This window comes from Balaenoptera borealis (genome assembly GCF_965194805.1).
Source record: "Balaenoptera borealis genome assembly, chromosome: 11".
NCBI classification, from domain to species: Eukaryota; Metazoa; Chordata; class Mammalia; order Artiodactyla; family Balaenopteridae; genus Balaenoptera; species Balaenoptera borealis.
Window position 1 is genome coordinate 71,792,778 of NC_138868.1, and position 25,107 is coordinate 71,817,884.

At 41.8% G+C, this 25,107-nt stretch overlaps 1 pseudogene across 1 annotated transcript; it reads right to left on the reverse strand.

Moving 5' to 3' along the window:
* Positions 1 to 20,480: 20,480 nt before the first annotated feature.
* LOC309605297 (lysine-specific demethylase 4D pseudogene) lies at positions 20,481 to 22,412 on the reverse strand (annotated as a pseudogene). Its single transcript has one exon. The product of its transcript is annotated as a lysine-specific demethylase 4D pseudogene (transcript).
* Positions 22,413 to 25,107: the final 2,695 nt, after the last annotated feature.

Here is a 25,107-nt window from a genome sequence, read left to right on the forward strand (position 1 = left end):
ATGAAAGGTAACACAAACATTGGGGGGAAAAGCAACTTCAAAACCCATATATGGGGCTTCCCTGGTGGCGCAGTAGTTGAGAGTCTGCCTGCCAATGCAGGGGACACGGGTTCGGGCCCTGGTCCAGGAAGGTCCCACTGCCGTGGAGCAACTGAGCCTATGCGCCACGGCTACTGAGCCTGCGCTCTAGAGCCCGCGAGCCACAGCTACTGAGCCTGCGTGCTGCAACTACTGAAGCCCGCACGCCTAGAGCCCATGCTCTGCAACAAGAGAAGCCACTGCAATGAGAGGCCCGCGCACCACAACGAAGAGTAGCCCCCCGATCGCCACAACTAGAGAAAGCCCACGTTCAGCAACGAAGACCCAATGCAGCCAAAAATAAAAAAAAGTAATAAATAAATTTATTTAAAAAAAACAAAAAAAACACAAACCCATATATGGTCACCATCTAATGACAGAAATATCATGGTGAAGTTATTTCTAAATATCTGGAAAGGAATCCTTACTCACACGGAATCTGAATTGGTGTAATGGTTAATCTCTATGAATAATTCATTGTGGCCAGGTAGTCAGACAAATCCATAACTGATGCTTTTTATAAATCTTAGAGGAGTCCCAAGACCCGAACTCCAACCTCTACAAGTTACGTTTAAATACAGGTTCTAATGGTCATCTTACAACTTTGGGTCCTAAGTAATAGTGATAATAGGTAATATTTACTTAGCACAAATTATGTTTGCCCGATCTGAACTTGTTATGTGCAAACTCTCTCAGAGGTGCAATGTGGCTAAGAGCTCATTTTGCCTAAACTGGCAAGTGGAGAGCCATCGAAACCTGATTTGTTGAAAGACTACTCAACAAGTTGGTGTAGGAGTCTGAATAAGGGCTGGGTCCTCTGGCTCTTGACTGATTGTGAAATCTATACCTTGCCTTTGTAACACTGTAACAAGGAGAAATACCCCAAGGAGTGGAATTTGCAAATGGGTATGTGTGACCTTTTGTGCAAACATGAGGTAGATCAGGAGCAAAAACAAACAAAAAACAAAGATAAGTTTTCTACCGGTAAGAATAATTGGCAGTTTCTTACAAAACTAAATATCGTCTCACCATACAATCCAGCGATTGCACTCTTTGGTATTTACTCAGATGAGCTGAAAACTTACATCCACACCAAAACCTGCACACAAATGTTTATAGTAGTTTTATTCATAATTGCAGAAAAACTTGGAAGCATCCAAGATGTCCTTCAGCACGTGAGTGGATAAATAAAGGTGGTACACCATACAATGGAATATTATTCAGCAACAGAAGGAAATGAGCTATAAAACCACTAAAAGTGGAGGGGACTTAAAGGCATATGATTGCGTGAAAGAAGTCATTTGGAAAAGACAAGACTATGGAAGCTTCTTTGACAACTTCCTCTAGTTTTTCCCTCTGTACATTAACTCCTGTATTTGGATATCAGAACTCATGGACCGGACCTCCAATTTTTGTGACTTTTCTTCTTCCAATTTTCTCTCCCTTTATCACTATGCTTTACCTTCTGAATTTTTTTCTCATCTTTATCTTGTAAACCTGCTTCTATTGTCTTTTTCATTTCTCCTATCAAACTTCTAATTTTAACAGCTCATTTCTGTCCCCTTAGCTTTTTCAAGTGTACATAGCTTCCTTTTCTGCTCCTCACCATTGTCTTCTTTCTGTTTCACAGGTGCACTTATTTCATCTCTCAGAAAATACTAAAACCCAGACCCATATTGAGAAAGCAAGCTTCATGTAATAATCTTTATGTTTAAAATTGACATTGCAATCTAGTGTTTCTGTTGTGTTCTATTTTGTTCCCCTTTAAAAAATATGCTGCTGGCAACCCACAAAGTTGTTTCTATGACCCACGAATCGCTCATGTCCTGCAGTTGGAAAGAAATATTCTATAAATCATGTTGAGGCTTTTGATCTTTCAATGGTGGAGACACAATCACATTTGCTTTCTGGGCAGAAATGGGCAGACTGGAGTGGCCCAGAATGAATGAAGAAAAACATGTATAAAGATCCAGATGAGAGATGGTAGCTTGGAGTGGGGTGGTGGTTGAGACAGAAGCAGAGTGCCTACTAGGGTGCCTTCACTCACATCTACTTATTTAATCTTATTTCCTCAGTGTGCCACGTGGGGAACTGGACCAGAGCGTTCAGATGCTTGTCCAAGATGGCATAATCAGTGAGTCCTGAGCCAGATTTGAGCCAGGCCCATCTGCTTCCTAAGCCTGGCCTTTCCTCTAATCAAAGCAAATCCATGATGTGAGCCTATAAAATAGGAGAGAAATTGTCAGAAGAGCACATTTTGGAGCTTAAGAACCAATTCCTTGGAGGCTTCAATACCTGAAAAGGTTGACTATGTTTGGCCCCTGAAATGAAACCTAAATTTATTTCTTAATTAAAAAAAAAACAAGACACATACAGTGTGATGTCACAGTAACAACTAGACTTGGAGTCCCCTTTGATCTGGAGTTGATGACCCTGGTCACGTGGTACTTGTCCCTCAGGCAGGTCACCCTTGCCCTTGTACACCTCTGCCGTGTCCTCCATGGGAGGCTGTGAGGATTATGGTTTTCATGGGATTTTTTAATATTTATATTACTATCTAGGATTATACATGTTCCCCAATGTCGATTCATGTTGTCAACTCTAAACACAATTAAACAAGTAGAAATCAATCCCTCTCTTTCTCATGTTCTTTATACATGCTCTATTATGCTACTTGTCATGTAAGGGTATTAATCATTCCTCTGTCTGTCTTCTCTACTAGATCATGTACTCCCGGAGAAAGGGTGGTCCCTTCTTAGTCTCTGGGTCCCATTGGCTACCACAGAGTCTGCAGTAATAGATGTCAAATTTGATAATTATGTTGTGTTTGAAAAAATGCAGAATATAGAAATAAATTCTCAGTTTTTATGACTAAAGCATTTATATGATTTTCATTCACTGTTTTTCAAACTTCCTTGATCCCTGCCCTCCCCCCTTTGATAAGCAAAACTATCTCTGCCACTACTCCCCCACCCCCTTCGGCAAATTCTAGTTTTTCCCCAGACCCTGTCAGTGACCAACACGCACATAACACAGAACATTTGCACATCCCACAGCCAGGGCGATTTTGTCTACTTTAGTTCCTTTTTTTTGTTTGCCTGCTTTCCAAAGATAAGTTATATGATGATATTGAGTTTACTTTTGCAAATTACAAACGTCCTCACCCCAAGATTTTAGAACACAGTATCTCATGGGAGTACCTTGATCTAATTAAAGTTTTTACTGACAGCTCATTCTAGGGGAAGCCTGTCTTTCACAGCATCTTCATGAGTGAAAATTCACTGTCTCTATTATTTGATCACCTCTGGTCCCTTTTCTTTGCCACTGACTCTCTTCTCCTGGGGACGAGGTTTCAAACCAGATCCTCTCAGGCCTCTGCACTCACACCCATGCCAATCCAACATCTGTCGGTAGCTGTCAGCAAAGACCTGAAGGGGAAGAATAATGGCTGATGTGGAATAAAATGACACTCTACTTGGATTTCAGTGGTTTGGTTAATTCTGTTCCAAGCTGTTTGAAGACATGAGTCAAACTAGACCCGTCTCCAGCCCTGCAGTCCTCACCACCTCATCTCTCATACGCAGTATTTCATCCCTTCATCCCCGCCAATCCATTCTGCAGCTGCAGTAACTTCCTAAAATAAATCTGAGGACATCATCTTACTCTTACAGTCCGTCAATCGCTCCCCATTTGCCTTAGGATGAAACCCTGCTCCCTACCTGACCCCCAAAACCGCTGAGATCTGATCCCTCCCTCTTGGGCCTCACCTGGGCCTGTGCCACCTGGCCGTCTATGCTCTGAGCAGTGCTATTCAACTTCTTGCACTTTCTACCACAGACAGCGCTCTCTCTTGTCCCTGAGACTGCATCATAAAATACTTCCCTTGGCCTGGAATTCTCACCTTGTATTCCCATCTCTTCATGTCTTTCATTGAGCTTTTTTTTTTTTTTTTAAACACAATCCAGCTAAACATTAGTTCCTCAAGTCATCCATCTTCCTAACAAGTGTGTCCTCACTCACCCCTTGCCCTCCTCCTGCCCTACATGACATGAAGGGCTCTTTCTGATTGTGCCTTTTTTTTTTGCAGCTTGTGGGATCTTAGTTCCCTGACCAAGGATCAAACCCAGTCCCCCTACAGTGGAAGCACGGAGTCCTAATCACTGGACCACCAGGGAATTCCCTGATTGTGCTTATCAATCCCAGTATTTCCCCTGTATCTAATTGCTACCTTCCCCCTCAGACATAAACATAGTGCCTGCTATGCAGTAAGTATTCTACACAGTGAGTAAATAAATGAATAAAAGAAAGGGAAAAAAACCCTTCCATGAAATTTCATTTGGAGTCTCATGGCTCTAGTTCATTCATTCATTTTCTAAATGTTTTTAAAACATCTACCATGAGCACTGGCTAGATGCCGAGTAGTCAGGGAGGAACGAGGTTAGACTTGGTCCCTGCTCTCATGCCAGCACCTCGCAGGGCTCCATGGGTAACCAGAAAAGAAAGCAGAAGTTAACTGATGCTCTGCCTTAGACAGGGAAGGGCAACGCTGGGGAACTTTCCCGCCACGAGTGAGTTCTGTAACGGAGACTTCATGCTGAGTCACCTCTAGCCCAGGGCAAGACAGATACAGAATTTGTACCACAGAACGTGAAGTAGTAGGGAAGACAGACAGACAGACAGACAAGGAGTTCTGATACAGTGTGAGAAGTGCTCCTTAAGAGAGCTATGTGCTATGAGGGCAGAGAAGGTTCGATGAAGCTACTCTGGGGAGAAGTAGCTCTGGAAAGACAGTAGCAATGGGGTAAAATCATACTTAATGATGAGATATGTTGAAACTGTGCCTTGTAAACTGGAATAATGATTAAATTTCTAGGTCCCTGAAGCTACTTCTTTGTCACTCCTCTCTGTTGATTGTCAAACGCTTGTATGAAATTGACGGGTAAGGAGGAAATTAACCCCATTTGGATTATGAGGAGAGGCAAGGAGGCTGAGGAGTAGCTCCTATTTGGGTGAGGATGTCTGACTTATTTTCCTAATCATGACTAAACGTAAGAAAGCATACCAGGCTCAACCCTCAAGTGAGAAGCAGAAGGCCTCAGAGTCAAAAGTGGTGGTTGACACCCAAGCCAACAGGAGGCTGAGTCACGCTCTCCTGAAACTGTGGACAGAACTCTCTTCTTTCTAGCAAAGCTAAACCTTGGATGGTGTCTAGAAGTAACGCTAGACAACCGCAGTCCTCATAGAAGGAGCCATGTGTCCACAGGCACGCTCTCACCCCATGAGCTTGCACTAAAACAGACACATGGTCCATAGAACTCCTGAGCACTTCCGGATTGCTCAGCTTTGGGATATTGGTCCAGATGTTAGGGGACAACTGCAGACAGGAGTAACTTTGAGTCTCCTCATGCAGAGAAACATTTAAAATAACTTTTCTGAAACTGTTTTTTTTCGGCTTTCCTTATCTGCAGGGAGAAGAGTGTGGTGGTTATGAGCTGGGCCCTGGAGTTCGACTGTCTGGGTGCAAATGCTGTGTGATCCTGGGTGCATTGTGGACCCTCCCTATGCCTCGGTTTTCTCATCTACAAAATGAGGATAAGGATAGAACCTACCTCCTAGAGTTGTTTTAATTATGACAACATGCATTAATATACCAGGTTTCATTGATTCTAAGACATGCATTTTTCACATTTTAACATGTCTGAACTTGAGGTGCAACTTACAGTCAATAGCATAGCATGGTTCAGTTGCCTCAGTGATATGAAAAATAATGGTGTAGCTTATAATCAGTGGCATCTTAGATGTGATGAAATTCAGGATACAAAGAGCTTAGAACAATACATAGCACGTAAACTGCACTAAATGAATAGTTAATAGACGATATAGATATAAGATGTAGATAGCTCTTCTAACGTCACCAGAGCCAACCTGTATAGCTCATTTTTAAACAAATGTCCAATATCACAATGGCAAATGATAACATGACTGACCCATTTCCCAGGAAAGAGAGAAGCTGCTCTTCATACTTGGCCTGGAGTTGGTGGAAGCATCTGGTACCCATCCCTTTATCTTAGCCAAGATCTCAGAAAAGTGATAGAACTGAGACCCACTGAGATGTGGATACCTTGGACAAGTAAAAATTTGATGCCTCTTTAGATCAACATTCTTTTCCTAATCATTTATTAGAGCGACTGGTACTCTGAGACCCAGCAGAGAAGTAGGATCTTAAAGTCACTGAGTATTTGAGGCCCTTGTCTTTGCTTTATTAATCTGCTCCACATGGACCCAGGGCCCAACAATGAGGGCATCTGTTACAGATCTAATATTAGCAACAAACACAAGTCACGTCCTCTTGCATAAAGAAAATAATGAGGGAGAAACATTCGGTCACTAGCAGAGACATGGCCCCATTAAACAAGGGGCTGTGTCTAACGCTGGGGCTGTCTGTCATTCAGGGAGGGCACAAAAGAGGGGAGGGAGAAGATCGGAGAGTGTAAACCGTCCTTTCTTTCCTTCCGTTCTGCTGTCCTAGGGAAATACGACTGCCCTGCACAAGTCCTACCATATCTGGCCCCAGGTCAGGCAGAGAGGTCCCCTGTCCCCCTAGGAGGACATCCAGAGGTCTTAGGTGGTGAGTGTCAGCAACAGCCATGCTTAGGCCTCTGGAAGGTGTGCCTTCAGCAGAGGGGCTACCAAACTAACAAGTCATTGGATTAAAAACCCTTGGCCACGTGGCTTAGGAGAATCTGGGTGTCTCCCCTTTTCTAGCAGCTCCAAAGGTCCAGCGAGATCATTTGGATTAGCCTCCATGGCTTGTGGAATCTCTGCAATCTCAATGCGCTGTTTAGAACAGGGGGCAAGTCTGAGCTCTAGAAATGTTTTATTTGGCTACCAGGATTTGGAAGTTTTTTTTTAACTAGCTGTCAACATTTACATTTTTTTTTCATAAAATCCCAAGTTGTTAGCTTCTCTGGAAAATTCAGAAAATGACAACCCCATGACCCTCATTCCCACAAAAGGATAGTACACTGGCCCTCAGGAGAATCCTTGGCCTTAAGATGGGGCATGAGCCATCCTCCTCACAGCAACAGTCACTTAGATAACCAGCCTGAGCTGGGTGGGAAAGGGAATTTTCTACCAGGGGTCAAGGGTCTCACAGGAAAGGTCAGCAGGCTCTGGGTGCTGTGAGCAGTGGGCAGGAGTGGATGAAGGAAGGAGATGAACCCCATTTCAAGGAAATACAAACTCCCAGCGCCCAAAAGCCAAGCCCCAGGTACACGGGCCTGACAGAGAGACTGCCAGCCAGCCCAGCCTGGACACTGTGACCCGCAACCAGAGAAACAGAAACATTGGCCAAGAAGCCTGCACAGAGCCTTGTCACGTGTCCATAGTTGGAATGAAGATGGGGAATGGCAGGGGCGGGAGAGAAGAATCTGTTCTCTCCATGTCCCTCCATCCTGCCACTGGGCCTGACGAGAAAAAATTCAAACCCTCTCACTGGCACTTGCTGAAGAATCTAAACTAAACTCCCATCCACCCCTGCAGCGTAACTCCCCATGGAGCAAAAGTTAGATGGGTGGATGTCAACCATGACTACACAGCACTTGTAGCATTTGTACTGCAGCCAATGGAGCCGGAATTTTGGGGTGGTGAGAGGATGGGGGGAGGGTCTAGACATCGGTGTGTTTCAAATGTGATTCCAGTGGGTTGAGGACCAGCGCACTGCAGCGGTGCCTCTCCACCTTCAACATGCCCCTGACTCACCTGGGATCTAGTTTCAAATGCAGATTCTGAGTGGTAGGTCTGCGGCCGTAGTCTGATCTCCTGAACTTCACCAAAGTCAAAGGCGATGTCCGTGCTGTGGATCTTTTCCACGCTTTGGGTGATAAGAGGCTACAGCCTTTTCCAAGAGGCACAGGAAAAGATGTTCAACATTGCTAATTATTAGAGAAATGCAAATCAAAACTGCAGTGAGATATGACATCACACCAGTCAGAAAGTCTATCATCAAAAAATCCACAAGTAATAAATGCTGGAGAGGGTGTGGAGAAAAGGGAATTCTCCTACACTGTTGGTGGGAAAGTAAATTGGTATAGCCACTGTGGAGAACAGTATAGAGGTTCCTTAAAAAACTAAAAATAGAGCTCCCCTCTGATCCCACAATCACAGTACTGGGCATATATCCGGAGAAAAACATGGTCTGAAAGGATACATGCACCCCAATGTTCATTGCAACACTGTTCACAATAGCCAAGACATGGAAGCAACCTAAATGTCCATCGACAGGGGAATTGCTAAAGAAGATGTGGTACATATATACAATGGAATATTACTCAGCCATTAAAAAGAATGAAATAATGCCATTTGCAGCAACATGGATGGACCTAGAGATTGTCATTCTGAGGGAAGTAAGTCAGACAAAGACAAGTATTGTGTGATATTGCTTATATGTGGAATCTAAAAAAAAATGTTACATATGAACATATTTACAAAACAGAAACAGACTCACAGACTTTGAGAACAAACTTACGGTTACTGGCAGGAAGGTGGGAAGGGATAGTTAGGGAGTTTGGGATTAACATGTACACACTGCTATGTTTAAAATGGATAACCAACAAGGACTTACTGCATAGCACAGGGAACTCTGCTCAATATTACCTAACAACCTAAATGGGAAAAGAATTTGAAAAAGAATAGATACAGGTATATGTATAACTGAATCACTTTGCTGTGCACCTGAAACTAACACAACATTGTTAATCACTTCTACTCCAATATAAAATAAAAAGTTAAAAATAAAGAAGAAGAAGAAGCTATAGCTTTTTCCTTTTTCCATTCTCCTTTCAACTACTTTAGCAGGGACAACCCCAAGTCTGTCACCTCTAAGTTTGAAAGTGATAATAGTAATGAATAATATTATTAAAGTAATACAAAATAAGTAATAATAATAACTTCAATAATAGCTAGACTTTGTTGTGTGCTTCTCGTCGAACATTGCGCTGAAATCATACTTTTTAAGAAAAATCTTCAACTAGATGTGAAATCATAGCTTGTTTTTACCTCAAGCTGGTTACTACTCTAAGTCTCTTACTTATATTACGTCAGTTGAGCTTCACAACCATCCTATTGTTGTGAGTACTGTTATTATGATGTCCAGAAGCAGCCCGCCGTGGTCACACGCTTTTATGAGCGCAGCCCTGGTGTTTGGACACAGGGTGTGTGCTGGGCCCCGCTGGCTCTCCCAGGAGCAGGGGCCTAGGAGTGCCGAGTCACTTGCCCGTCACCCTAGCAAAAGGCAGGGCTGGGCTTCCAATCTCCATCTGGCCGACTCTACAGACTGAGCTCTTGGAAAGAAAAGTGAACAATGTTTACAAATTGGGAGTCACGGTTCTTGGCACACTGTAGACCCTCCTAATATGGTAAACACGTTTCCTGTCTCTAGCCTACTTGTTTTTACCTTTCTCCTAGAGTAGCCAGTGTGAACTGTAGACAAGCAGTTACAGGGGTGTCTTTATCCATTTGGGCTGCTAGCACAAGGTACCATAAACTGGGGGGATTGAACAACAGTTTTTTTTCACAGTTCTGGAGGCAGGAAGTCCAAGCCTAGGGTGCCAGCATGGTCAGGTTCTTGGTGAGGATTCTGTTCCTGCTTTACAGACAGCCACCTTCTTGCTGCATCCTCACATGGTGAAGAGAATAATCATCTCTTTTTAGAAGGGCATTAATCTCATTCATGAGGGCTCCACCCTCATGATCTAAAGACTTCCCAATGGCCCCACCTGCAAATCCCTAATTGGAGATTAAGGTGTCAACATATGAATTTTAGGAGGACACATTCGGTCCATAGCAAGGAGGGAGAGAGTGGGAAAACTGAATGGAACACCAGAAATGGAATTGAAATGCCCCGGCTCCTTAAAGGAGCCAAGGAATGTCAATGTCATGGGCGGAGGAAGGGAGGGATTTCACAGTAAGCCACACTCATTCCTAGAGTGAAGGAGCCAGTGGGGACATTCAAAGCCAGTCCCGTCCCCCTGCAGCCCTGGTAAGAAAGGAATGCCTGGGGCAGCCATCATTCTCCCAAAAAGCTGACCTGTGCCCGTTTGTCAGGTACGATTGAGAAAAGTGAACAAGAGAGCTGCCATGAGCCCAAGAACAGACTGAAACACGTCTGAGAACCCAAAGAGGCTTTGGCCCTGAACTTGAGACTGACTGTTCCCAGTAAAAGATAACTTCTTCAGAGGCTCTGAAACCAGCAGTTTGGGGGAGAGCCTGGCTATGGTTATGGTAGCTGGGAAGAAGCTGTGGCGTGGTGAAACTGCCTAATTGCCTGTCTGTCTCCAAGCAGATCATAAACTTCATATTATGTTCCCTTAGCATGTAGTACTAGACTGGCACGGTAAGGGGGCTTAACAATATTTGTTGCGTCAATGAATGAAGGTCTCATATTGGAAAAGAGAAACAGAGTTTATTCTCATACACTGTTGGTGGGAATGTAAATTGATACAGCCACTATGGAGAACAGTTTGGAGGTTCCTTAAAAAACAAAAAAAGCACTACCATACGACCCAGCAATCCCACTACTGGGCATATACCCTGAGAAAACCATAATTCAAAAAAGAGTCATGTACCACCATGTTCCTTGCAGCTCTATTTACAATAGCCAGGACATGGAAGCAGCCGAAATGTCCATCAACAGATGAATGGATAAAGAAGATGTGGCACATATATACAATGGAATATTACTCAGCCATAGAAAGGAATGAAACTGAGTTATTTGTAGTGAGGTGGATGGACCTAGAGACTGTCATACAGAGTGAAGTAAGTCAGAAAGAGATAAACAAATACCGTATGCTAAAACATATATATGGAATCTAAAAAAAAAAAAATGCTCATGAAGAACCTAGGGGCAAGATGGGAATAAAGATGCACACCTACTAGAGAATGGACTTGAGGATATGTAGAGGGGGAAGGGTAAGCTGGGACAAAGTGAGAGAGTGGCATGGACATATATACACTACCAAATGTCAAATAGATAGCTAGTGGGCAGCAGCCGCATAGCACAGTGAGATCAGCTCGGAGCTTTGTGACCACCTAGAGGGGTGGGATAGGGAGGGTGGGAGGGAGGGAGACGCAAGACGGAATAGATATGGGGACATATGTATACGTATAACTGATTCACTTTGTTAGAAAGCAGAAACTAACACACCATTGTAAAGCAATTATACTCCAATAAAGATGTTAAAAATTAAAAAAGAAATAGAGGGTTCAACCAAGTTTCTAGACACTGATTATCATACAAAATCTATCGATCCCGTACACCAGTTAACAATCAATTATACAGTGAAAGAGTAAAAAGGTTTTAATCCCTTTAATAACAGAAATACATGGCCCCAATGAAGAAATCTAAAAATGATATGCATGCAATGCTTGTACTTTAAATGCATAAATAAATGAAAATTTTACCAGGGAAAAAAAGTTGCTTTCTGATATAAAATGTCATCCTTTTCATCTTTATGCTTTCAAGGCAAAAAAAAAAGGCCGAAAAAGTGCTTGCCTTCTGCTAGTCTAAAATCTTAATTCCAAATGATGATACACTAGGACCCAGAAAATGGTTTCCTTGAAGGATTCAGCCTCTGAATGAAACAGGCTGTGCTCAAAGTCTGACTATATATGTCCCACAGCAATTTCAATTCGATCAGTACCACCCCAATTCGAATACCCTCATAGCCAATCAAAATCTCTAATTTGATCCCACATAATTTTCAAGTCCCTTCCAATTGACACACTCCTTACTCAGTTCTAGAAACCCTCTCATTCCCATTAGATTGCAATTCACTCAATGAGGTGTTTTTTCCTGAAAATCTGTGTGATTTTTCCCAAGAAAATACTAAGAAAATAATTAACTTCACAAGTTGGAAAAAAGTTTAAAAATAAAAACTCAAGGAAAGGATATCCCAATGTATAGTTCCCTCTCTCTCGCTCTCTCGCTCTCTCTCTACGCATAAATAGTGTCATTTTTTAAAACTTCTGGTAGGAAAATAACTCTTTTGCTCATAAGCACAAATTACAGAAATAAAGTGACCTACCTTCTACCAACAAAATCCTGATTCCAGTTGGAGATATTCAAGGACCCAGAGAGAGAGACAGTGTTCTCTGGGCAGCTGGCCTCCAAATGCAGACCCATGTCCTGATGGCTCTGGCTTTCTAACTGGGCAAAGGTATAATTTGATCAGCACCAATCAACAGTAATTGCTCTGGTTGGTCAGCCCACTTTGTCTGCGCCCTTTTGATTTTTTAAACCAATCTTACAGCAAACTAAGAGGTTGAAAATAAAAGGCGTGCGAAAGTCAAACCAAGCAAATATTAAACAAAAGAAACCTGGTCTAGCAGCAATTGATATCAAATGTATTTAGAAGGTCAAAGAAGGAAAGCTTATGGTTATCAAAAAGAAAAACTCATGGGAAAGATTACAATGATGCACTTTACACACCTAGACACATAGCACTGAGACATAGAACACAAAGACTGAGAATTATAAGGTAAAACTGACATATTTGCAATCATGGTGGGAGGTATTTTTTCAAACACCTTTCTCCCAGAAACTGATAGACGTGGAGAGAAGAAAAGTAATAATGTTATAAAAGTTTAAACAATAAATTTAACAACTTTGATTATATTACCTGCAGCAACCACATAGCAAAATGCTTTTCAACACATATAAAACATTTACAAAAATTTACCACTAGAAGACCACATAATAAATCTCAATAAAAATTCCATAGAATCAATATATTGAGTACCATCTTGATCAATCTTTTATTTCAATCATGAAATAAAATTGAAAGTCAATAATCAAGAAACTGAACACAACCATATTTATATAAAAATGAATATCCACATAACATCTACAACAATATCCATATAATAGCTTGAAATCTATTGATTTTTATGTTGTACGCAAGTAGTTTGTAAAACCTAAACCAGAATACCTCAGAACTATTTGAAAGAAAAAAAAGATAAAAATGATAGAACAATTCAAAAAACAAAAGGGAGAACAGCCATATACAAAAATACAAATGATTAATAAAACAGAAGTCTGTTACTTAAAAAATAAAATAAAGAAAGAACTGGTTGATAAATTATGTAGTCCTCCCTGCTAAAGGAAGGGAGTGCTCCCTTAGCGTGAGAAGCAGGTGCAGAGTGGCAAGTGGGGATGGCAGTCGGGGAGGGGCAGTGATTTTATAGAGGAGGACCCTGCCAAACACCATTTTAACCAGGTCAACATCAAGAGTCATAAACTGGGAATTCCCTGGCCGTCCAGTGGTTAGGACTCCACGCTTTCACTGCCTAGGGCCCAGGTTCGATCCCTGGCCAGGGAACTAAGATCCCACAAACTATGAGGCGTGGCCAAAAAAAAAAAAGCCATAAATTACTTTGATAGTATATGTCCTTGATATGATGTGATTAAAATGTGATAAAATTCCCTCTGTACTCTTCCTCCTAAAATATACAGAAACCCAAGATAATCATAAGAAAAGCATCAAATTCCACTAGGGGGGCATCCTACAATATACCTGACCAGTATTTTCCCAAACTGTCAGGTTTCTATACAAACTTTTGGTCAAAAACAAGGAAAGTCTGAGAATCTGTTACAGCCAAGAGAAACCTAAGGAGACATGAAAACTAAATGTAATTTGATGTTTTAGATGAGATCTTGGAACAGAAAAAGGACGTTGGGTAAAAGGTGAGGAAATCTGAACCAATGAGAGCCTTTAGTAGACAATAATATATTGACATTGGTTTATTAATTGTAATCAATATATCATGGGAATTAAGAAGTTACTAATAGGGGGACATGTGAGTGGGGTCGGGTCACTACTCCCTGATCCACGTGCTCAATGTTTTGTAAGTCTAAAACTGTCCAAAAACTTACGTATTACTAAGTATAATATTGTAAATAAGAAATAAACAGGAGAAGGCATCAATAAACAATATTAGAATGAAAAAAATTAGAAACATCATCTGGGTTTTGGAAACAGTCTACAATACAACACACTATAAACCAAATGATTCTATGAACCACTATGTGACAATTTTTTAGAGAACTTTTAAAAATATTTTAAATTATGAAATATAAAGTGTTCACAGACATCTGTAGAGCATATATGTACACTTCAACAAATAACTACAGAGTGAACAGAAGTGGAGCCACTACCCAGGTCAAGAAATGCAACATTGCCAGGCACCTGGCTGCCTGACTTGTGCTCTTTTTCCCAGATTACAGCCCCTTCTGCCTCCTACACTGACCTTATCCTAACTATTCACATAGTAATTTTGGTAAACATTATAAAATTAAAACTCTGTCCATTTTTGAAAACTTTATATAACCTTGAAGAAACACAATTGTATTTATGTACTTTAGTGTATTTTTGGTGTATTTTTTCATCATTTACGCCATTGCATGCAGCTGGACTTTTCTGTTTCAGGGCTGTATTCAACCATATAAACTTTCTACTGTTGGTGGGGCTTTGGGTTGTTTCCACTTTTGGCCTCTTACAAACAGCGTCGCTCTGAAAATTCTCTGACGCCTATACTGGCCATAGAATATGTAAACTTCAACTTGCCAAATGTTTTCAACACATTTTACCAGTTTACACACTAGCTGCATGCAAGGGTGCTCATCGCCCTTCAGTTTTGCAGACCTTTGGTGATTTTCTGCATTTTTAGTTTTAGCCGATCAGGTGAGGGAACAGGGGTACCTCATAATGATTTGCATTTACTTGGTTACTAATAGGGGTGAACCAATTTTTCTGATGATTATTGGCTGATTGGGGGTGCTCCTTCAGGAAGTGCCTCATCAAGTATTTTGTCCATTTTTCTGCTGGGTTGTCTGTCTTGGTAGTAGTTTTATGTTCTGCTTATTAGTTCTTTACTGGGTATGAGTAACACGATATCTGTTCTCACTCTTTAATTTGTCTTTTCACTCTCTTTTTCATTTTCTTTGATCCACAGAAGTTTCTCTGTACCTCTAACAGAACAAATATTATTAAAAATAGCTAATATACGGTGACTATCTAATGCCAGACACTGTTCAATGCACTCTGCATAGAATAATTTATTTCTGCCTTATCTTCATAATGACCCTATAAGGGAAATCCTAGGAACCCTATTTCTCATATGAGGAAACCGCATCAAGGAGATATTAAGAAACTTGCTCAAGCTGACAGATCTAGTAAGTAGGGAAGTATTCAAACAAGAATCTCCAAGATGATTCCTTAAAAGAAGAACAAAGAGGGCTGATTTCTCCTCTACCGATCTGTGGTATTTGAGCTGCAATGGACAAATGTATCTGCATACAGAATAGAGAGGCCAGACACAGACACATGGATATGTGGGAGTGTGCCTATGATGGAGGTAGTGTAGCAAACCAATGGGGAAGGATGGGCTATTCAATATGTGGTAGTGGCATTGGCACTATTTTGGGGGGTGGAATTGGAGCTTGACCTCATACCACTTACATAAATAAATTTGAGGTGCATTACAGACAGATACAACACAGAATTTTAAGACAAAATATTGAAGAATGTTTTTATGAACTCAGGGTGGAACAATGGCATATAAAACCAAAAGCACCATGATGGGAGTGATTGATATATTTAAATGATTCCAAACTAATGACTGTGATGGTTAATTTCACATGTAGACTGGGCTAAGAGATGCCCAGATAGCTGGTAAAGCGTCACTTCTGTATGTTCTGCATGGCTCTTCAGTGAAGAGATTAGCACTTGCATCAGTAGACTGAGTAAAGGGCGCCTTCACCACTGCAGGCGGGAGCACCCAAACCACTGAGAGCCCAAATTCAACAAAAGAGCAGAGTAAGGGTGAACTTACTCTCTCTGCTTGAGCAGATGCATCCGTCTTCTCTTGCTTTGGGACATCTGACATGGGCACTCCTGGTTCCCAGGCTTTCGAACCCAGACTCAACCATATTCCCCGTTCTCCATCTTGCAGACGGCCCACCTGACAGATCGTGGGATTCCTCAGGCTCCATAGCCAGATGAATGAGCTCCTCTACTAAGAGCTGTACACATACCTCCTATCGGTTCTATTACTCTGCAGAACCCTCACTCATACTAGGACGTAACAAATTAAAGGAAATTACAGTCTAGGAGAAGTTTGTCATCATACATGAAATAGACAATGAATTAGTATCCTGAATATCACATAACTTCTACATAACAACAACAAAAAATAGTCAAACCAAAAAAAGTAGGCAGAGCTTTAGAATAGGTAATTCAGAAAAGAGGAAATCCAAATGGCCAATAAATACAAGAAGATGTGCATGATCACTAGCAATCAGAGAAGCTGTTCTCTGCCCATTTTGATTAGGTCTGACAATATAAAAAAGTGGGCCAAGATATGGAGAAACCAGAACTCTTGCACACTGCCAATAGAGCTGGAAATTGGAGGGCAAGGTGGCTTTTCCTAAAAAGTTAAAAGTGAACATAAATACAACCCAGAAATCCTATATACAAAGCTGTTCTGTGAAGCATACTTTGAAATAACAAAGATTTGCAAATAACCCTATTGTCCATCAGCACCAGAGCGAATAAAATAAAATAAATTACACAGATCTAGTGGACTTCGTTGAACTAACTAGGGACTATAGATAGGAAAGTCTTTAGATCTTGATACTGTAATATTGACTTTTTTAAAAGGTGATGGTGGGGGTATGTTGTTTAAACCACACAACATACTCCTTTCCGTTTCGTAGCCTTTTGTCTCCAAACTTGATGAATATACACTGGACTCGTGATTGTTATTTCTCAGAAGTGGAGAGAGGCCTAGGAGAGATCGTGGCAGTGAGAACAAAGGTGGCTCTATCCTTGCCTTTATTTAACTGTCATTGTCAATGTCCCTTGCTTTTCCAAGATTAAGTATAGCAACAACTTACTGGACATGGAAGAACAGCTGGATCTGGGCATCTTTTCTTGAGAAGAGTGGTCCAGATTGTGAGTATCCAAATTGAGTGTGTCACTTGCCTTGAAATAAAATAGAATTTTTAATAGAATTGCTTGATGAACCCCCTTCATTACCACCCTCAGCTCCTGATCCTTTCAAGAAGACTAATTTTTTTATAATGGAAATATAGTTGATTTGCAATATTTTGTTAGTTGCAGGTGTACAGAAATGTGATTGTTATATACATATTTTTTCAGATTATTTTTCGTAATAGCTTATTATAAGATATTGAATACACTTCCCTGTGCTATATAGCAAATCCTTGTGGGTTTTTTTGTTTTGTTTTTGTTTGTTTTGGTTTTTTTTTTTACAAATCCTTATTGCTTATCTGTTTTCTGTACAATAGTGTGTATCTGTTAATCCCATACACCTAATTTATCCCTCCCCTGCTCCTTTTCCCCTTAGCTAACCACGAGTTTGTTTTCTATGTCTTTGAGTCTGTTTCTGTTTTGTATATAGATTCACTTGTATTGTTTTTTAGATTACACAGGTAAGTGATATATTTGTCTTTTTCTGTCTTACTTCACTTAGTATGACATTCTCTAGGTCCATCTATGCTGCTGCAAGTGGCAATATATCATCTTTTTGTGGCTGAGTAATATTCCATGGTATGTATATACCACTTCTTCTTAAACCAATCATCTGTTGATGGCCCTTGGTGTGTTTCCATGTCTTGGCTATTGTAAATAGGGCTGCTGTGAACACTGGGGTGCATGTATCTTTTCGAATTAGAGTTTTCGTCTTTTCCGGATATACGCCTAGGAATGGGATTGTTGGATCATATGGTAGCTCTATTTTTAGTTTTTTTAAGCAACCTCCATACAGTTTTCCATAGTGGCTGAACCAATTTGCATTCCCACCAAAAGTGTAAGAGGGTTCCCTTTCATCCACACCCTCTCCAGCATTTATTATTTGTAGACTTTTTGATGATGGCCATTCTGACAGGTGTGAAGTGACACCTCTCTGTGGTTTTGATTTGCATTTCTCTAATAATTAGCGATGTTGAGCATCTTTTCATGGGTCTGTTGGCCATTTGTATATCTTCTTTTGAGAAATGCCTCCTTAGGTCAAGAAGACTAATTTAGGAACCAGTATACTGGTAAACCTAAACTGTATTTTTAACATTGCTACTCTTTATTAGGCAAAGGAAATTTTGTTTCAAGTATAAAAGTGAGTGAAAAACATAAGGAGTATAGTGGAAGAAATATTCTCTGAAATTTATTTTTGTTTCTTGGCCTTCAAAACCCCCAATTTTGTTATCCTAGGCTATTTGGAGCGTGTATCTGCCGGGAAGAGATTGTGATATCCCTGAAATATAACAAGGAAAATTTCAGTTTCTAAAATTTAAAATGGCAATATGAGCCAGGCTACTGTCTTCACAGAGACTTTTCAGAGTTCCCTTATTTCTCTGCACTGCCATATCCACAACTGACCTAAATGAAAGGACCAAAAGCCCTCAAGATCTCAGTTCCTTATCACATGAAAGTTTACTCCTTGCTCATATGAGATCTACTATGGTCCACTTGCTCTCCAGGGCTGCTGCCTTCCCAGTAATTCCAGTCTGCTTCCATCATGAGGTTCCACCCTCTCAATACAGGGCTTAATCATCTTTCCAGCCAAGCATCTCACTGCCATCCTCCACTGAGGATCCTGAGTTCAGTCTCTCAGCTTCAGTTTTCCACAGAATATACTACCACACAGTTGCCTAGCTGCATGGTGATAGGGATGAGATGTGGGCTTTTGCTACTCCTCAATCAGAACTTCAAACAAGTCTAACTTTTTCATTACTCCTGCCTTTAGTTTTACATGGTGCTTCAAATTCCAGAATCTTACTGAACTTCTGTAGGGGAGAGCTGGAGGGAAGAGAGATGTGGTTTGATTCTCTGAAGTGTTTCCTTCTGCATCAAACTATCATTTTCAATTTCCAAAATTGATTCTGAGTTTGGCCACTTCTGTGCATCTTCAACACTATGGCCTAAGTCAGTAACCATCAATTCTCACCTGCATTACTTAGGTGTTCTAACTAACTACTTCTCCTGCCCCCAAGGGGTCCACAGAACAATTAAGGTGATTAGTTAGATATGTAAAGTATATCATGTCAAGTGCTCTTTTAAACTTCCAATGCCTTCTCATTTCAAGTTGAAAAAAACTCAAATATTTCACATGAGCTACAAGGTCCTGCATACCCTGGACCCTGCCTCTCCCTTCTCAGTGCCCCAGACACAAATGAGCTTCCTCTCTATCCACACAAGAACACCAAGCTCTATGTCAGGGCTGTTACACTTGCTGTTTCATCCTAGTGGAAATCAGCTCTGGACCTTCCTTCTTGTCATTTGGGACTCAGAAAGGTCTCCTGCTCTATGAAGTATTCCCTGCCCACCGGAACCACACTGCCCATTCTGCACTAGCATCCCATCCCCTTTAATCTCTTCACAGAACATATGCCCACTTGAAATTGTCTTGTTCCTTTATTTGTGGATTTGTTTCTTGGGATGTATCAATGACCTAACCATGTGAAATATACATACAGCATTGAGAAGGCAGTGGAGACTTGCAGAGAAGATTTTCACATGCTGGCACTTTTTGTCCTCTGTTTGCTCATCTCTCCTAGCAACTTGGATCAGCCAAGTGCCAGGTGATTTCCACCAAGTCATCCTTCAGATAGGCCTGCAAACAAAACCCCCCAACCCAGCCAGCCAGCTGGAACCCAACAATCAACCCCAAACTCACTCACCAACATCACACAAGGCAACAAGCTCAGAAAAATAAGTTTTGCTTGAAATGTTTTGATATAATTATTAAGAAAAGTGCAGAAAAAACGACCACCTCTCCGTTGACTGACTGAACAACCCAGAAAATAAAGTCAGATTTTAACATTCTGGTTACTTTTAATATATTTAATAAACTCAGATTTTAACATTCTAGTTACCATACTGGCAGAGAACATATTTTCAATACATCAAAGACTCAGAAAGATTATCAATTATTATCTTAGTCTCTACTGACCTAATTGGTCAAAAGGACCTAATTTGGCAAGAAAAGTGGGAAGAGAAGGGGGAAGAGGAAAAGGAGAGAGACTGGAGGGTAATCAAAGCCCAGGGTTCTTTAGAAGTTCAGCAGCGTCCAGAGCTGGCCCACAGGATGGGAGTGTGAGGTAGATTGGGCTCTGGCGACCTCAGCAGGATCTAGTTCCCAGAGCCACTAGAGTGTCCAGTGCATGAAACCTCAGTTTGTGACACAGGAGTTAGCGGTGTCCAAGCATTCCAGGGTCTGGAAGGAAGAACAAACTTTGGAGAATTTGGTAAACACCACAGACCCAGCACGTCCAGCGGCAGCACAGGAGGCACTCTCACGCAAGACTAGGGACCTGCAAATACCCAAAGCTCTGAAATGTAAATATGACCAGTCTCAAAGGATCCCCACGCAGGAGCAGTGGGGTAGAAAGGCATCCCCTGGGCTTAGGGGACGGGGCCACAACCACAGCCAGAAGCCGTGGCGGGATGCTGGAGCCCAGGGCTGAGCGGGGCGGCGCTGTCCGGCGAGGGTGCCTCCACAGGCAGGGGCGGAGCCTCTGGGTCCTGATCTGTGTCTAACGAAAGCCTCCTCTTAGCCCTGGGGGGAGCAGCTGGCTCCTGAGGGCCCTGTTCCCAAGGACGACGACGAGGGCCACATCTTCCAGCTGGGTGGCGATCCGGGGCGGATGGACCTGCGGTCGGCGGCTGGGTCGGGCCGGGCTCGCCGGAGGTGCTGGTGGCCGCAGCCCCGAACTGGGCGGCAGAGCAAGAACCCCGGGCCGGCGAGGGGCGCCGGCACCCAGCACGCACAGGGACTCGGTGGCTGGTCCCAGCGCCCGCGGCTACAGCCCTACGGGGGCGCAGAGCGCGGCGGGGCAGGTGGTGCCTCTGGCCGAGAGCGGCTCCCAGGGACGCGCGGACCTCCCTCCAGGCGTTCAGGACCTGGCTGTCGGGCGCCGTGGGCTGCGTGTGGTCCACCACGGTCCGCTCCTGCCCGCGTTTCCACAGCTCGTAGCGCTCCGGTTGCAGGATGCGCACGAAGGCGTCCATGGAGAAGGCGACCCGGGCCTCCCCGCAGCTGCACTGCGAGGCCGCTTTGCCATAATCGATCCAGCGCGGGCAGGCGAAATTGATGGCCTCCGCGCAGTTGAAGCCATGGTTGAAGCCAGAGTGGTAGCCATAGGGAAAGGTCACGATGAACTCTCCAGCCTCCTGAGTGACCCGATCGAAGGGGATGCCGTTGTCCTTGAGGACCGTGGGCGAGATGAGAGCCACCTTGTGCCGCAGGAAGGCCTCACAGCCCCGCGCGCTGCCCGGGAAAAGCTGCCTGGCCAGGCGTTCCAGGCGCCGGCCGTGCTCCGGGGGCACCGCGTACCACGTCTTGGGCTCCCCGAAGTGCAGGTAGTTGATGCTGTAAAGGTCCATGTCCTCCGTGTGCCAGGCGAAGGCGGTCTTCCACATGCCGAAGTACAGGTAGGGGGTGTTGACGCCCTCGATGACCACTCCGCACTCCTGCTCCAGCAGGTCCTGAATGGTTCCCAGGTGTCCAAGGTTCCACTGCTCCGTGTTTTGATCGAATAAGGAGCCACTCACGTCCGCACCATATACTGGTGAATCATAGAGGCGTGTTTTCCAATATTTTCGCTCCAGGTCCTTAAAATCAAAGTGTGGTGGCGTCCGGTATTTTTCACTATTTGCTAAGTGGTGGTACTCACCCACGGTCATGGCTTTCTTCTTTTTGTGGTATTGAGTAAACACACCTGCCTGCCCAGAAGTCACCTGCTGGAGGGGAGCAGCTATTAAGATGTCATTGATATCATCATAGGTCTGTCTGGCTTTCCAGTCCTTGGGTGGAATGATCTTCGCCACGCCTGCTCGGTGTGCACCTTGGGATTCCATATAAGCAATGTATTTATCGAAATCATTAAACTCTTCTTTGGTTGGATGAAATACCATTATTCTACAACTTGGGTTCTGGGCCCAGTTGGACTTAGACTTCATAGCTTTCATTAATAAGCGGGAAACTCCCAAGTTCTGATGTATGTTCTGGGCAGGTGAGGATGCTGGAAAACACTACTTTTTCAAAAATGGGTTGGAGTATATCAGCAGGAGCCCGCAGTAGACTTTAATGCAATGAGTTGATAATATTTCTTAGGCTTGCTGATTCTCCAGGGGACTCCACGCTGGGCAGAAGCCTTGCTCAGGACTGATGCCGGCTGAGCCTGCAAGTCTGTGATGTCCTTGGTTGACACTTGGCTCTGTCCTCTTGAGATCTAGTGAATCACCCAGCCCTGGCTGGGTATCCCAAAGGCAGTGTCTTCAGGGCAGAATTGAAAGCAAAACCTAAAAAGAAAAAGAATAGAGACAGGTTGAAAACTGATGGTTGGAAATAGTTACAAGGGAACTACAAAGAAAACACCACCATGGACTTTAATTGCATATTCCAATAAAGGCGAAAATTTCATAAGTTTGACAATACAAGAAATGGTGTTGTTGTGAACAATGGAAATTCTTGTACTCTAGTAAGGAGAACGGAAATCATTACATTCACTTTGAAAACCTATTTGGACAGTATCCACTAAAATTGAACTTACCCATGTGCTATGATTCATGCCTAGGATATGTGTATGTCTGTGCAATGAAAGTCAAGTCCAAGAATGTTCAGAACAACGTGATTTCAGTAGCCAAACACTGGAAACAACTCAAATGCCAGTCAACATTAGAATGGATAAGTACATTGTAGTATATTCATACAATGGAATACAATACAGGAATGAGATCAACAAAAACTACATGAAAATAAAAGAATAATTCTATAAACATAATACTGAGCAAAATTATCCGGACTCAAAAGAATACCTATTCTATGCTTCCATTTAGATAAAGATAAAAAGGTACCTATAAGATGATGATATTTTTTGGTACCAACGTAATCTATGTTAGAAGTCAGAGTAGTGGTTACCTTTTTGAAAGAGAGAGGTTGTGAGTGGGGCTGTGAGGAAGTCTCTAGAATAATGTGAATATTCTGTTCTGAACCCAGGTACTGGTTACACAGCCATCAGAATGACTCATTGTCATAATTCTTCAAGTTATGATGATTTTCACAAATTTCTATGAAATCAATTTTTTACAATTTATTTAAATTATTTAAATAAATTTAAAATTATAGTTTAGGGTGAAAAGCATTAAAACAGAATGATATCTTTCATTGTACCAAAAGGAAAAAGAAGGGTGATTGAAAATATATGAACTAAACATTCAATTGAAGAAACTATAAAATAGAAGAAGAGAAAGAAGGGGTAGGAGTCAAAAAATAACAAAGAATAAAGACAAAATTAACGAAAGAAAACACATACAAGACAGAACACTGATGACCAAAAATATTCTTGGAAGAAATTAATGATAGCAATACACCATGGGCGTAACTGAGCATAAGAAAGAAGGGGAAAATAAACCACTAGGAATGAAATAGTGCACAAAAGAATTTTTAAAATCTCGAAAGAGAATCTTAGGAGGAACTTGCCAGCAACATTTTCAAAAGACAAGAGAAAAGAATAAATTTCTGGAGAGGAAACATATCCAAAATGGATGCAAGAAACACCAGAAAGCTTGTATAACACCCCAGTATAAGAAGCTGGTTCAAAGTATGACCCCTGAAAGTCCAGGAGGCACATCATTTTGCATGTGAATCTAGAAAACTTTCAAGAAACAGTTAACTCTTATTGTGCAAATTGCTTCAGAGTATAGAAAAAGTTGGAAAGCTACTCAGATGAGGCTATTCTGCTCTCTGATAGCCAAACGAAAAAAGGACAATAAAAAATAAAGCTACAGGCCATTTTTGTTTATAAGCATAGAGGAAAGCATAAAATGGAATGTTATCCAATGAAATGCAGCAAGATAGTAAAAGAATAATACATCATGACCAAATAGAAGGCAAGTATGATTGAACATTGGAAAATTTAATGATATAATTCAGAATATTAACAAAGTAAATGAAAAATATCATCATCTTATAGGTACCAAAAAAGCATTTGATGAAATGGAAAATCCATTCATGATTTTAAAATTCTTACTTGCAAAGCATCAAGAGAAACTTTTTTTTGTAAGATAAAGAATTTCAAGGTAAAAAATAGCAATGATCATTCTTAACAGTGAAACAAAAGTAACATTCTCATTAAAGTTAGGAAAAAGAGATGCATCAGCATGAAAAGCTGCTCAATATCACTAATTATTAGAGAAATGCAAATCAAAACTACAATGAGGTATCACCTCACACCAGTTAGAATAGGCATCATTAGAAAATCTACAAACAACAAATGCTGGAGAGGGTGTGGAGAAAAGGGAACCCTCTTGCACTGTTGGTGGGAATGTAAATAGATAGAGCCACTATGGAGAAGAGTATAGAGTTTCCTTAAGAAGCTAAAAATAGAATTACCTTATGATCCAGCAATCCCACTACTGGGCATATACACAGAGAAAACCATAATTGAAAAAATACATGCACCCCAATGTTCATTGCAGCACTATTTACAATAGCCAGGTCACGGAAGCAACCTCAATGCCCATCGACAGACAAATGGATAAAGAAGTGGTGGTACATATATACAATAGAATATTACTCAGCCATAAAAAGGAACGAAATTGAGTCATTTGTTGAGACGTGGATGGATCTAGAGACTGTCATACAGAGTGAGGTAAGTCAGAAAGAGAAAAACAAATATCGTATATTAACGCATGTATGTGGAATCTAGAGAAATGGTACAGATGAACCGGTTTGCAGGGCAGAAGTTGAGACACAGATGTAGAGAACAAGCGTATAGACACCAAGGGGGAAAAACCGCGGTGGGGTGTGGGTGGTGGTGTGCTGAATTGGGCGATTGGGATTGACATGTATGCACTGAGGTGTATAAAATTGATGACTAATAAGAACCTGCAGTATAAACAAACAAACAAACAAAAAAAAAACAACTAATACTAAACTTTCTTTGGGTTATTT